Here is a 12,155-nt window from a genome sequence, read left to right as displayed (position 1 = left end):
TGGTTTTCTCTCTCCTCCTTCCGTGGCTACGGAGGAGGGAGCTACTTATGCTGTGGTGCTGCGCAAGGCGGCCAAGGCCTTGGGCCTTAAGCTCCCTGCAGCGGCTGTGAGGACTACCCTCCTCACCGAGGTGCTTCAACCGCCAGTTAGCTCTTCGGAGCCTCTGCTTCAGTTTAATGAGGCCCTCGCTGACGTTCTGATGGGCACTTGGTCCAAGCCCACCACAGTCCCCCCCCCCCCCCTGTGGATCAGAACGTGGACCGGTGCCACCGCCCAGCTCCGGGCGATCCCTGCTCTCTGTCCACCCACCCCTAAGAGTCTGGTTATCCAGGCCTCCACGTCCCAAACCGCCTTCCCAACCGCACCTCCGGACCGGGAATCCAAAAGGCTGGAACAGTTTGCCAAGAAACTGTTTACCTCCCTCAGTCTAGGATTGTGGTCCATTAATACCGCGTGCCTTTTGGACTCTCTGTGGGATACGGTGGCAGACGTGCTGCCCCAGAGTCCAGAGGAGGCCAGGACATGGCTCTCCCAGGCTCTTACTGAGGGGCGGGATGCAGCACGGTACTCTATTCGATGTGGACTTGACTTCACGGACTCGCTGGGCAGAGCGATTGCAACGACGGTGGCGATTCGTCTTCACGCCTAGCTGAGGTCCACAAACTTTTCAGGGGATGTCCAGAGCACTCTCATGGCATGCCTCTTGATGAGTCGCCTCGGTCTACGGCCTATTTCTTGGGGTTGTCGGCCCAGCGCCAGCAAGCTTCTGCTTTTCGCTCCTTTCGTGGCCACGGAAGGGGCACCCCCACGCGTTCGTCCAGCACAGGCTGCAGAACCAACCTCAATGTGGTGGCGGACATGCATTCCCCCGTGGCGGAGCGGGGGAACAGAGAGCCGGCAATCCACGTCCCCTTCCGCAGCATCTACCTCAAAGCCTTCCTAGTCTGAGCTTTCAGGCCCATTCCACGCCAGTGAGAGGCAGAGTTTGCCATCACCTGCTCCACTGGCGTACCATCACTTCAGACAGGTGGGTGCGGCAAATCGTCCAAAGGGGCTACTCCACCCCTTCGAGGCGACCCCCTCCAGCCATGCCACCGCTGTACCACCGCATGTTGGGGGATCACTTGCAACTTCTGCAGGAGGAAGTTACGGTCCTCTTGGCCAAGGGGGCCATCAAGCGCCTTCCTGGCCCAGAAGTAAGACAGGGTTGTTACTCACATTACTTTCTGGTTCCCAAGAAGGGCAAAGGGGGCCTGCGCCCTATCTTGGACCTCAGGAGCGTCAACCTCTTCCTCCAGAAGGAGAAGTTTGAGATGCGGACGTTAGCTCTGGTTTTGGCTGCTCTAGACCCTGAAGACTGGAGGGTAGCGTTGGAATTGCAGGACGCTTATTTCCATATTCCCGGCCCATCGGCGTTACCTGCGGTTCACTGTAGACCACAAGCACTTTCAGTTTACTGTGCTCCCCTTCAGCCTCCCCTCGGGTGTTCACAAAAGTCATGGCGGTGGTCGCAGCTCATGTGCGCAGATTAGGGGTTTCTGTCGTCCCCTATCTTAACGACTGGTTGTTGAAGGGGGGCTCGCCCCAGACAGTCGTCTCCCACCTCCAGACTACGGCCGACCTGCATTCGCTGGTGTTCTCCATCAACGTGCCGAAGTCGCACCTGAGTCCGTCCCAGAAGCTCCTCTTTATCGGAGCGGTTCTGGACTCGGCGCAGTTTTGGGTTTATCCTCCCGAGCAGCGGGTTTGGGATATTCAGGCTCTGATTCAGATCTTTCAGCCTTTATCCCAAGTTTCGGTCAGGATGGCCCTACGGCTGCTGGGTCTGATGGCCTCCTGCATCCTGCTGGTACATCACGCCAGGTGGCGGATGCAGGCTCTGCAGTGGGACCTGAAGTTCCAGTGGGCACAACATCAGGGCAATCTGTCCAACCACGTCCTGATCTCGGTGGGCACTGCACGGCAGTTGCAGTGTTGGCTCACGGACCGCGATTGGGTCAGTAGCAGATCCCTACCCCAACCGGAGTACACCGTGGTGACAGATGCTTCCCTCCTGGGATGGGGGGTCCACATGGGAGAGGCGGAGCTCAGAGGCCTCTGGTCTCCGGCGGAGTCCCGGCTCCATATCAACCTTCTGGAGCGGCAGGCGATCCGACTTGCACTGAAGGCATTCCTTCCCTCTGTCCGGGGAAAGTGTAGTGCAGGTGTTCACGGACACCACCGCCATGTGGTACTGCAACAAACAGGGCTGGGTGGGGTCGTGGACCCTTTGTCCGGAGGCTCTGTGCCTCTAGACATGGCTGGAACATCAGGGCATCACCCTGGTGGTTCAACACGTGGCAGGTTCTCTGAACGCCAGGGCAGACAAACTCAGCCGTCGGTGCATGATGGATCACGAGTGGCGTCTGATCTTGGGCGTGGCGCAAGGTCTCTTTCAGCTTTGGGGAGAGCCTTGGTTCGATCTATTCGCCACCGAAGAGAACGCGCAATGTCATCAGTACTGCGCTTTGGCATTTCCAAGGCGGCACTCGCTCGGAGACGCTTTTCGTCGCGAGTGGAGTTGCGGTCTGTTATACGCCTTTCCGCCTATACCACTTCTGCCCAGAGTGCTAAAGAAGTTCAGGCGCGACTGGGCCCAAGTCATCCTTGTGGCTCCGGACTGGGCATGAAGATACTGGTATCCCGAGCTACTCAGTCTATCAATCGATCCCCCGATACGACTGCCTCTTTTGGAGGATCTTCTGTCGCAGCAGCAGGGGGCGGTCCTCCACCCGAACCTGTCCAGCCTCCACCTACATGCTTGGAGATTGAGGGGCGACAGTTGATGCCATTTGACTTGCCTCCTGAAGTCTGTGATGTCATTCTGGCAGCCAGGCGTCACTCCACAAAAACGGCATACACCTGCAGTAGAACAAATTTGTGGCATGGTGGCAAAGGCTGTGAATCCCCTTTTCGCCCCTCTTTCTGAGGTTCTCCTCTTTCTTCTTTCCCTGGCCCAGCAGGGCTCTGCTCTGGGCACCATCAAGGGATATCTTTCTGCTGTTTCAGCCTTCTTAAGGCTTCCTGATCAGCCTTCTCTTTTCAAGTCCCCTGTTGTAAATAGATTCTTGAAAGGCATTACTCAAATGTTCCCCCTGTTCCCTTCGCAATGCCTCAGTGGGACTTGAATCTGATGTTAACCTATCTGATGTGTGCTGCTCCCTTTGAGCCACTCCTTAACTGTCCTCTTCGTCTTCTGACTCTCAAGACTGCTTTCCTGGTTGCAATCACCTCTGCCAGAAGAATGAGTGAGCTCCAGGCTCTTCTAAGCCTCCTTTCCTCTCTGTCCATCCGGACAAAGTTGTTCTGAGGACTCATCCTTTTTCTCTACCCAAGGTGGTTACTTCCTTTCACATCGAATCTGATAGACTACTAGCAGCAGATTCCTTCATGTAAAATTTTCCCCAGGCTTGAGACTGGATCCGGAAACTTTTTTGCCACAGCATCCCTGTGCACCGGGGCAACATCATGTGACTCCGCCCAGGCGTCGTCTGCGTACGTGACGTCAGCGAGGTCACATAGGACTCGCCCCTTCGCGTCCACGTCAGTTTTTTCTTTTTCCGCGTGCAACGCGGATTGGTCCTTGCTCTGGCCTCTTTAGGGCCCCTTTTTCTTCCATTTCTTTTTGGTGGAACAGTGTGTGAATGTCTTCGGGCTTCAAAACTTGCACGTTTAGTGGGCGTCTTATGCCTGCTATGGACCCACACCTCATTTGTATGTGGTGTTTGGCGGAGGATCACGGCACCTCTGATTGTGTGGCCTGTCAACAGTTGAAGCCGAAGTCGTGGCGGGAGCGCCGGATGAAACCTCTCTCAATGCGTCCAGTTGAGGAAATGGAGGTGTGATTGATTCTTTGCATGACTGACTAGGTGTGTGAGTAACTCCATGGATGAGTGACAGTCTGTGAGTGTCTGTTTACACTGAGTGTATCTAAGGTTATATTAGAGTCTGAAGAGGTTCATCGTATTATCACATGAATGATGTCATCAGTGCTGTCATCAGTGCTGTCATCAGTGCTGTCATCAGTGCTGTCATCAGTGCTGTCATCAGTGCTGTCATCAGTGCTGTCATCAGTGCTGTCATCAGTGCTGTCATCAGTGCTGTCATCAGTGCTGTCATCAGTGCTGTCATCAGTGCTGTCATCAGAGATGTCATCTGAGATGTCATCTGAGATGTCATCTGAGATGTCATCTGAGATGTCATTTGAGATGTCATTTGAGATGTCATTTGAGATGTCATTTGAGATGTCATTTGAGATGTCATTTGAGATGTCATTTGTGATGTCACTGACCATGTCATGAATGATGTAATATGTGACATGATCAGCAGTGGATTGCGGGTGCGCGATATATAGTTAGTGCAAATAACTATATATGCAAATTTTAATGGTTTTGTGTGAGTAAAATAAGGTTTTGTAAATGCTAATTCCTAACTATATAACACACACTCACACGCTCACACGCTCTCACACGCTCTCACACGCTCTCACACGCTCTCACACGCTCACACGCTCACACACACGCTCTGGGGTTCCCGCACGTGGGCGGGAGTATTCAATGCTTATGACTGAGTATCCCAGGAGAAGAGAACCAGAGGTAAGTAACTTATACTTATTTCCTTCTCCCCCACCTCTCTGTTCTATAGAGTGGTCTCTTTTTGTCACCTAAAAAGATCCCAAATTAGACATCTGTTCACTGGTGCTGATAATAGTTTTGTTCTCTGCGCCTGAAGGCACAGAAAGTACGAGAAACTGAAGTTGGCGGGCTGTGTTAATAATTTTTTGAGACTCCCCTCCGTCGCTTTTGGGGAAAAGTGAAGCCAGTGCGGATCCTCACGGTGCCACCTAGCAGCGTGCAGCAGCATCGCTGTGAAATCCTCTTGATCTAGTCTGGTGTCTAGGAAATGTTCTAAAGGGGAATATTCACCAGAAAGAGCATTATCAAAGAGAAATGTTTGTCTTGTTCTCGCCCCATTAGGAATTAAGTAGTATCTGCTCACATGTGGGTTTTGTTCCTCATGGGCATGAAGATTCCTCCTCTATCCACTGGTTCCCAAAGGGAAGTGTTACCAAGCCTGCTCTGCCTACTAATTTAGATAATCTCTCTCAACGATCACAGTGCATCACTTCAGCATGTTTTTTGACTAACAGAATTTAGGATCATTGTCATGAAGTTGCGTCCGATGTGCTGTGACAAATTATGCAGTAAAGCAAATATTCATGTGTAATATGTTTTGTGGCAGATATTTGTGCTATTAGACTGGTCGAACAGATTAATTAGTCTTCTACTGCTTGATTCATTCCTTCAGCTCACCAAGTTATTCAGCAAAGGCCAAGGATTATCAGTAGTGCCTAAAGTAAGCAATAACTCCCCAACAGTGTACGCCATTCCACACCTAGCTTTACCTTGCCAAATCTGCAGAAGACACTAGTCAAACCATCTCACAGCCACCCACGCAACATAGCCTTTAGCTATGCAACTTTAAAACCATATTTGCCAAAATGTACATACAATGGCCAACAGTTCAATCTCATAAACAATTCTGCAGTCCATGCACAATGCTCGTCTTTAATCATCACTCAGTAATATATCGAACAGTCCAAACTATTGTTTACAAACCGAACACCTCAGTTTCCTCTACTCCAGTTAGTAAAATCATTCTAGACCAATACAGGAGGGGATTACAAGCATTACCTTGCTCCTGTTTAGAGAAGGCCCTTGGGGATGTCTTGACATGCTCCTCTGATACCTTGATGAACTGGACGGAGGGGGCTCTGCTGCCTCTATTCATTCAATCACCAGACAGTTGGAGCACTGTTTGGAGTGCATTAGAGAAACCTAGACAGTTGAGAGTTTGTTGCACTGCACGGTGGGGTGAAGTTGCCTGAAGATGTATAACCTATTGTTGAGTTTAGCAGATCATTCTATCGTTTAGAAGAATCTAAAGGGTAAAAAATGTAGCGATTGAGAGAGGAAGAAGAAAAAGATAATATTGTCTCTGGATAGTAGCCGTTATGACGCCTTTTCCATAGATCAGGACATAGCAGAACTGTTAAAGTGACTAAGGGAACCAGTCCACCACATTGTTTGGAAGGATGCAGTTCCCACTATTACTCATGAGGGCAAACACAAATGTAACAAGTTGTCAAAAAAAATCCTGAGTATTTTCTGGTTTAAACATCTGGTACCACTTTAAATCCGATTCCAGAAGGTCATTTAATTATGCATAGTTGAAACTCACTGTGAAACTATAGGGAGTCTGCCGCAGAAGCTAATAACTGAAAGATAATCTGGAAGGTAGTTTTCCAATCCCATGTACAGGGCCAACAGCAAAGTCCTTCCCAGTTGGTGCTAACAGTCTTCTTTGCAGGAGCAGTTTAAAGGTTTGCACCCGTTGCTAATTGATAGGCTTCAAGCCAAAAGATCTTTAAATACATTTATTTTCAAACAATGACTAAAGATGCAGCACTCAATTCCGTACTTTGTTTTGTAGTCAAAGGCAGTGAAAAAATTCAAGCGTGAAATTAGTTCGCCAGTCGTAACTCCCAAACTTTGAATGTGTGGCTGTTAAGATTTCATATTTAATTGTTCTAGGCCTGCTTTTCTTGCCCAAAAATGATCTGAGAATGAAGAATATATTTTAACCTTAACGATGCGTACCAAACGTGGCAGTTTAGAAGCTGAGGGCATCCAGTCTATAGGTGATAATCTTTATTTAGATATGACAGATATCTTTAAAAGAAAATTACAAAATTCACATTGTATACAAACTATTAAAATAAAAGAAAACAAGGCGATCAATTAGACGATCGTAATAAAAATAGAGATCTTCCACATCCTGGACCTCCTAATTCCATAACATTTTAAAAGAAAGAAGAAAAAACAATTTTTAAAACGTAATGTAAAAAAACTATTCACTCCATTTTTGTTACACTGACAGTCAGTGGTATTGTGCATATAAAAGACAAACCAGTGTTCTTAGAGGTACCACTCGATGTGTTGGCCAGTCAAGTTAAAAAAAAAACCATGATGTTCTTTTCATTTCATCTTCCCTTTTTTTCTTTGGGGATGTGGAGGAAATATATTAGATGATTTAAACAAAATAAGGGGGAAGCATTAGCAGGACCTCTTTTGCATAAAGTTACGATATGCTTGCTGAATAAAAATTATTAATCCTATGTTTAAATCTGTATTTTCGGGGTTCAGAGCCACGATGATTGCTTGCCTACAGGTCCGAACACCCAGCCTGTTCCATTCAGCTTTGAGTTTGCACCTGTGTTGGGAATTAAGGGCTGGGCAAAGGCAGACCACGTGCAACAGAGTTTCAGCTGTCTTGCCGCACCGTCTACAGGTTAGGTTTTCCACCGTACGTCGCCAGGGGGGCAGATCTTGCAAAAATCGCCAGTCACCCATTCTAATAGCCATAAGGCTGCGTTTTAAATACAGTGAGTATGTGCAAGACAGGTAAGTGGGGGGTGGCTAACCGTCTGTAAGAATTTACAAGAGCCCAAGCATGACTGCGTTTGGAAAAGAGGGCTTTGTCCGTAATGAGTGAACTCCTTCTCACACATTTTTAAATACCGGTTTTGAATGCTGTCTGGCTGGGGTTAAGGGCCCATAAGTCACTCGCCGACATTTGATGAATAGAGTCCTTAAAAAGGCGACCAAACGCACCTCCTGGATTTTTCTGGGTGATTTCTAGCCAGACTAAGGATTCTAGTGTGCCTAGGTCCGCTTGTCTCAGTTTATGACAAAAGTTTAAGTATGCGCCGATGTTAGAGGCCTCATAATTTAATAACCCCAGCTCTAATCTTATCTGTGCTGCAGATGCGGAATTTGGCAGATGGAGGACCTGGTTATAGATTTTATTCGTGTGTTGATTTAAGACAGTGTTCAGTTTGCCCCTAAATATCTCTATGCCGTATGATAGGGTAGGGCCAATTTTTGCTCTCAGGACTTCCAAAAGTGGCGAGAGAGTTGGGCCAGAGAGATTTTTCGTATGCTTGGCTAGTGACACCCCAAGGGTCAAGGCTTTAACTGCGATCTCGTTGCGCTATTTAATGAGATTACCCCTAGAGTCCAGGTGAACACCTAGATATTTGTACGAGTGACCTGTAACAAGACTTGTGTTGTTATATGACCACCCACCACCGACATGCCGTTTCCTTCCAAAGGGGACAAATTGGGTTTTCTTTAAATTAAACTCTAGTTGGTTCGTGATCGTGTAACTAAGTAGTTTGTCAAGGAGCCTTTGCAGCCCGACCCTAGTGAGGCTACAAAGAACCAGGTCATCGGCATATAAAAGGTTACTTAGTGCCGTGCCTCCCACCTTTGGGGGATGACTATTTGTTTCATCCAGTGTCATAGACAAATCCGCTATAAACAGGTTAAAAAGGAGGGGGGCCAGCACGCATCCCTGCTTCACACATCTAGTTGTCATGATTTTCCGCGAGAGATGCGTGCCGGACCCCAACTTCACCCGGACCCAGGTACAAGAGTGAAGTTGAATGATTGCCTCCAGTAGTTTATCAGGGATCCCCCATTTTCTTAGCTGTTCCCATAAAGCCGCCCTTGGGACCCTGTCAAACGCGGTTTTGAAGTCGACAAGGCAGCAAAGCACTGACCTAGATGTTGAGTGCTTTGTCGACAATAGTTGACAATGCTAATAGGTTGGTCCTAGTCCCGGAGTTGGCACTAAAACCTGTTTGGTTCATCGGTATCAGTTTGTGTTCCTTTGCCCATAGCCTCAACTCCTCCAAGAGGAGACCTGCATAATGCTTAGCCTCAATGTCCAAAAGAGCAATGAGTCTATAATTGTTGGGGGAGGCACGGGATCCTGATTTATAGATTGGGTGGATTATTGCACCCCGCCATGAGTCCGGGATTGTTGCAGTTCTTAAAGCATATTTAAAAAGATTTGTTAGCGGCCCTGACCAGAGAGCTGTGTCCGATTTAAACAGGCTCTGTGGCAAGCCATTTGGGCCCGGTGCTCCGTCTGATCTTGCTTTTGACACAGCTGAGGCAACCCTTTCTTGCGGCATCTGAAGATCCTCGCTGACAGAGTGTAAACACTCAGTGGATATGCTCCGCATGTTACTAAAATCAGTCTCGATATCTCTTGGGGGGCTGCTTCCTGTAGCACCTGAATATTCTGGTGATCTAAAGTGGTCAGTGAGGAAAGTTGCCCAGTCTGATTCTTGGATGTTTGCCGACCCGAAGCTCGATGTGCTCGGGTTGGAGTGGTTAATTAGGGCCCAGAATTTTCTTGAATTTCGGCTCTTGCTCTCCCACACTAATTTACACCAGAATTGATTTTCGTGCGTCTGTTTGTCTTTGGTAATCGCCAGCCTGAATGACTTTTGGGCTGCTTGATACATTTTTAGGAGCTCACTATTCCCCGGAGATTTTGCAAGTAGCAGCAGGGCATTGTTTTTGGCTTTCTTAAGTGACTTTGACTGTTTTGAAAGTATGAAATGGCGAGGCGGGATTGTCCTTTGGGCCTGCTGTTTTGCTGGGAAAAGATTGATTAGGTGTGAGCAAAGCATCGTCCATGCCGCAATCGGAGAGGCGTCCTGATCGATTCCACCTCTTATAAGGTCCGTGCTTACATGTAGAATATTCGGACTAATGTCCTCACTCCATCTGAGGCGCTTTAGATTTTCAGTGTATGTCCCCCTGCAGGTTGGAGGTGCAGTTTTGTGGTTCACTGGGTTTGTGTTGAGGGATATGACCTAGGCCGATGGTCGCTTTCGGTTCGTGGGTGGATACCAAAACTGACCAGACAGTGGAGCAGGGCTGAGTTACAGATGGTATAATCCAAATAGGATTGTTTATTGACATTTTCCAGGACCAGTTTGGAGGGGTATCACCCACCGACCTTCCATTCATTACAAGATAGCCTGCACTGTAAAATCGCATCACACAGAGTTCACCCAGACCGCAGTAGGCTTGGTTGGGCGGTTTGGTTTGTATCGCAGCCTCAGTCAAAGAAAATAAGACAGGCCCTTCAGTTTCTGCTGGTTTTACTTGGAATAGGTTGGTATTGAAATCCCCCGTGACAATACAATCTGAATTGGGTTGTTCCGCGGCTAGGTCACTCATAATTTTCGTTAGACATACCAGGTGATCTTTTTTTTGTACGTGTGCTTGGGTTTATGTACACGTTTAGGAGAAAAAGTGAATGTTGTTTCCGCCATTAATTGATTTTGACCCCAAGTAGCCAGTCTTCATCAAGATTTAATCGTGTGATTGGGCCTTTTAAATTGTTTGATATGTCCATTGACAGGCCACCTTTAGAGTGACCATAACGGCTGTCCCTGAGTGCTGGTTTCCATAGTTCAATATAGCCGATGACAGGGCAGCCTTGTGTGGCCCAAGTTTCCTGCAGGGCTATTACTGCATGCTCACATATAAAGGAATAGGTGTCTGGATTCCTAATTTTCTGCTGAAGGCCGCTGATGTTCCAAGAACACATTAAAAAGGTGGAATCTGCTTGTGGATTAAGCACAGTCTATAAAAAAGAAACAATCTGATTAAGAGTGTACCTGGTGTCCCAAGGCATACATCCGGTGGGAGGTTCAGGTTGGGCCAGGTGTGATCTACAAAAGAGATATGAAAATGTTGAAAGTTATGCATATTCTGCAATGAGACACCAGAAATTACTGTGTATTTATTGGATGTGGAAATAAAAGCCTTCCACAGAACCTGTGATGAAGCGTGGGTCCTGTAAAAAAAAAACCATCACACAGCCAAACTATAACTGATCCCTTTTCCTTGCCTTTATATCATTAATCAACAGTCCATTAAAGTCAGGATTCAGTTCATAGCAGAAAACTGATGGTTCTTCCTGGATTTTATATATTGAGTGGCCGTGATCACTCTGAAACTTTCATTTCCAGCTTCCCCCTCTCTTCGTTTATTCCTTTTCTCCATCTATTGACAGATAGCATTTTTAACTATTTTATGTACTAGTCGTATTTAGGCTATTTTTTTGTATCGTCATAGCTGATACAAGATCCTACAAATGGTATAAATCCACTACATGCTTCTGTTAACATTACTAAAGGTTCATGAATATAAAAAAAATTTAGGGTTCTTTTCCTGAGGTACTTTTTTTAAATCAGTGTACATGTGTCACTTCATCACTCAAGTGCCGGGTGTAGTTCATCGGTTGCATTGTGCACCATCCACACACGCCAATACAAGTACTTTAAATGGCGAACAGGTGCTCAATGTGCATAGAGCTCATTGCAGTGTCCAGTGGAGCATGACTCAGGACCATGAGCCTATGGTGGAGGGGGGCACATGCTTCACAAGGTGCTTACTTCACTTGATGCTGAGGCCAGTCAGTACTAGAAATAGGTAGGGCAAGGGAATGGTTGCTCACTGTTTTTACTGACCAAAGCAGTGAAATGGTTAATGTTCTGCAGTGTTCCAGCTGTTTACTAATTTGTTTTAAATCTAATCTTTAATAGTTTCCTTTGCTTTCTTTCTGTTTTTGCTCGTTTCCACTATGCGATCTTTATCTGACAATATTGGTTTTCTTTTTCCAGTTCAATTTCTTTGCTTATGTTTTCAAGCTTTTATTTTTCTTTCTATTTAAATGTTCGTACTTTATTACCGTATTTTACTCTACTGCTCTTTCTATGCTTTCTATTATATTAGTTTACCATTTCTATTTACATTGTTGTATCCTTAATTTCAAAGCAAACACAAGGAGATGGACGGAGCGCTAAAACTTTTCAGACACTCACCCACTGTCACAGATCTGGGTTTAATCCATCATCGTTCTTTAGCTCACTTCGCCACCCCAGTTCAGACATAGCTATATGCAAATCAGTTTTGACCCTGTGCCTTATGGGAACAGTCCAGTCCGAACTGCCAAGCCTCGTCTTCCCTGGATCAGAAACAAGCATCCTGGGACTGGTTTCCGGCCCTCATCAGCAAGGCTGGCTTGAATCCAGTGGCAAAGTGAGCAAGGGACCCACGTCTGGGCATACCTTGCCAACTTAGGGTGAAGAAAGCAAACACAAGTAGATGATGGACGAAACTTTTCAGACACTCACCCCCAGTCACAGATCTGGGTTGAATCCATCATCCTTCTTTAGCTCACTTCGC

The 12,155-nt window shown here is 47.0% G+C and overlaps 1 protein-coding gene across 1 annotated transcript in view; it reads left to right on the top strand.

Annotated features, from left to right (window-relative positions):
- SLC4A11 (solute carrier family 4 member 11) overlaps positions 1–12,155 on the top strand; it is a 1,943,806-nt gene that overhangs the window by 1,475,130 nt on the left and 456,521 nt on the right. The window lies entirely within an intron of this gene.

This window comes from Lissotriton helveticus, chromosome 2_2, assembly GCF_964261635.1.
Source record: "Lissotriton helveticus chromosome 2_2, aLisHel1.1, whole genome shotgun sequence".
Classification (NCBI taxonomy): Eukaryota; Metazoa; Chordata; class Amphibia; order Caudata; family Salamandridae; genus Lissotriton; species Lissotriton helveticus.
Note: the sequence above shows the minus strand (reverse complement) of the source record. Positions and strands in the feature narration are given on the sequence as shown.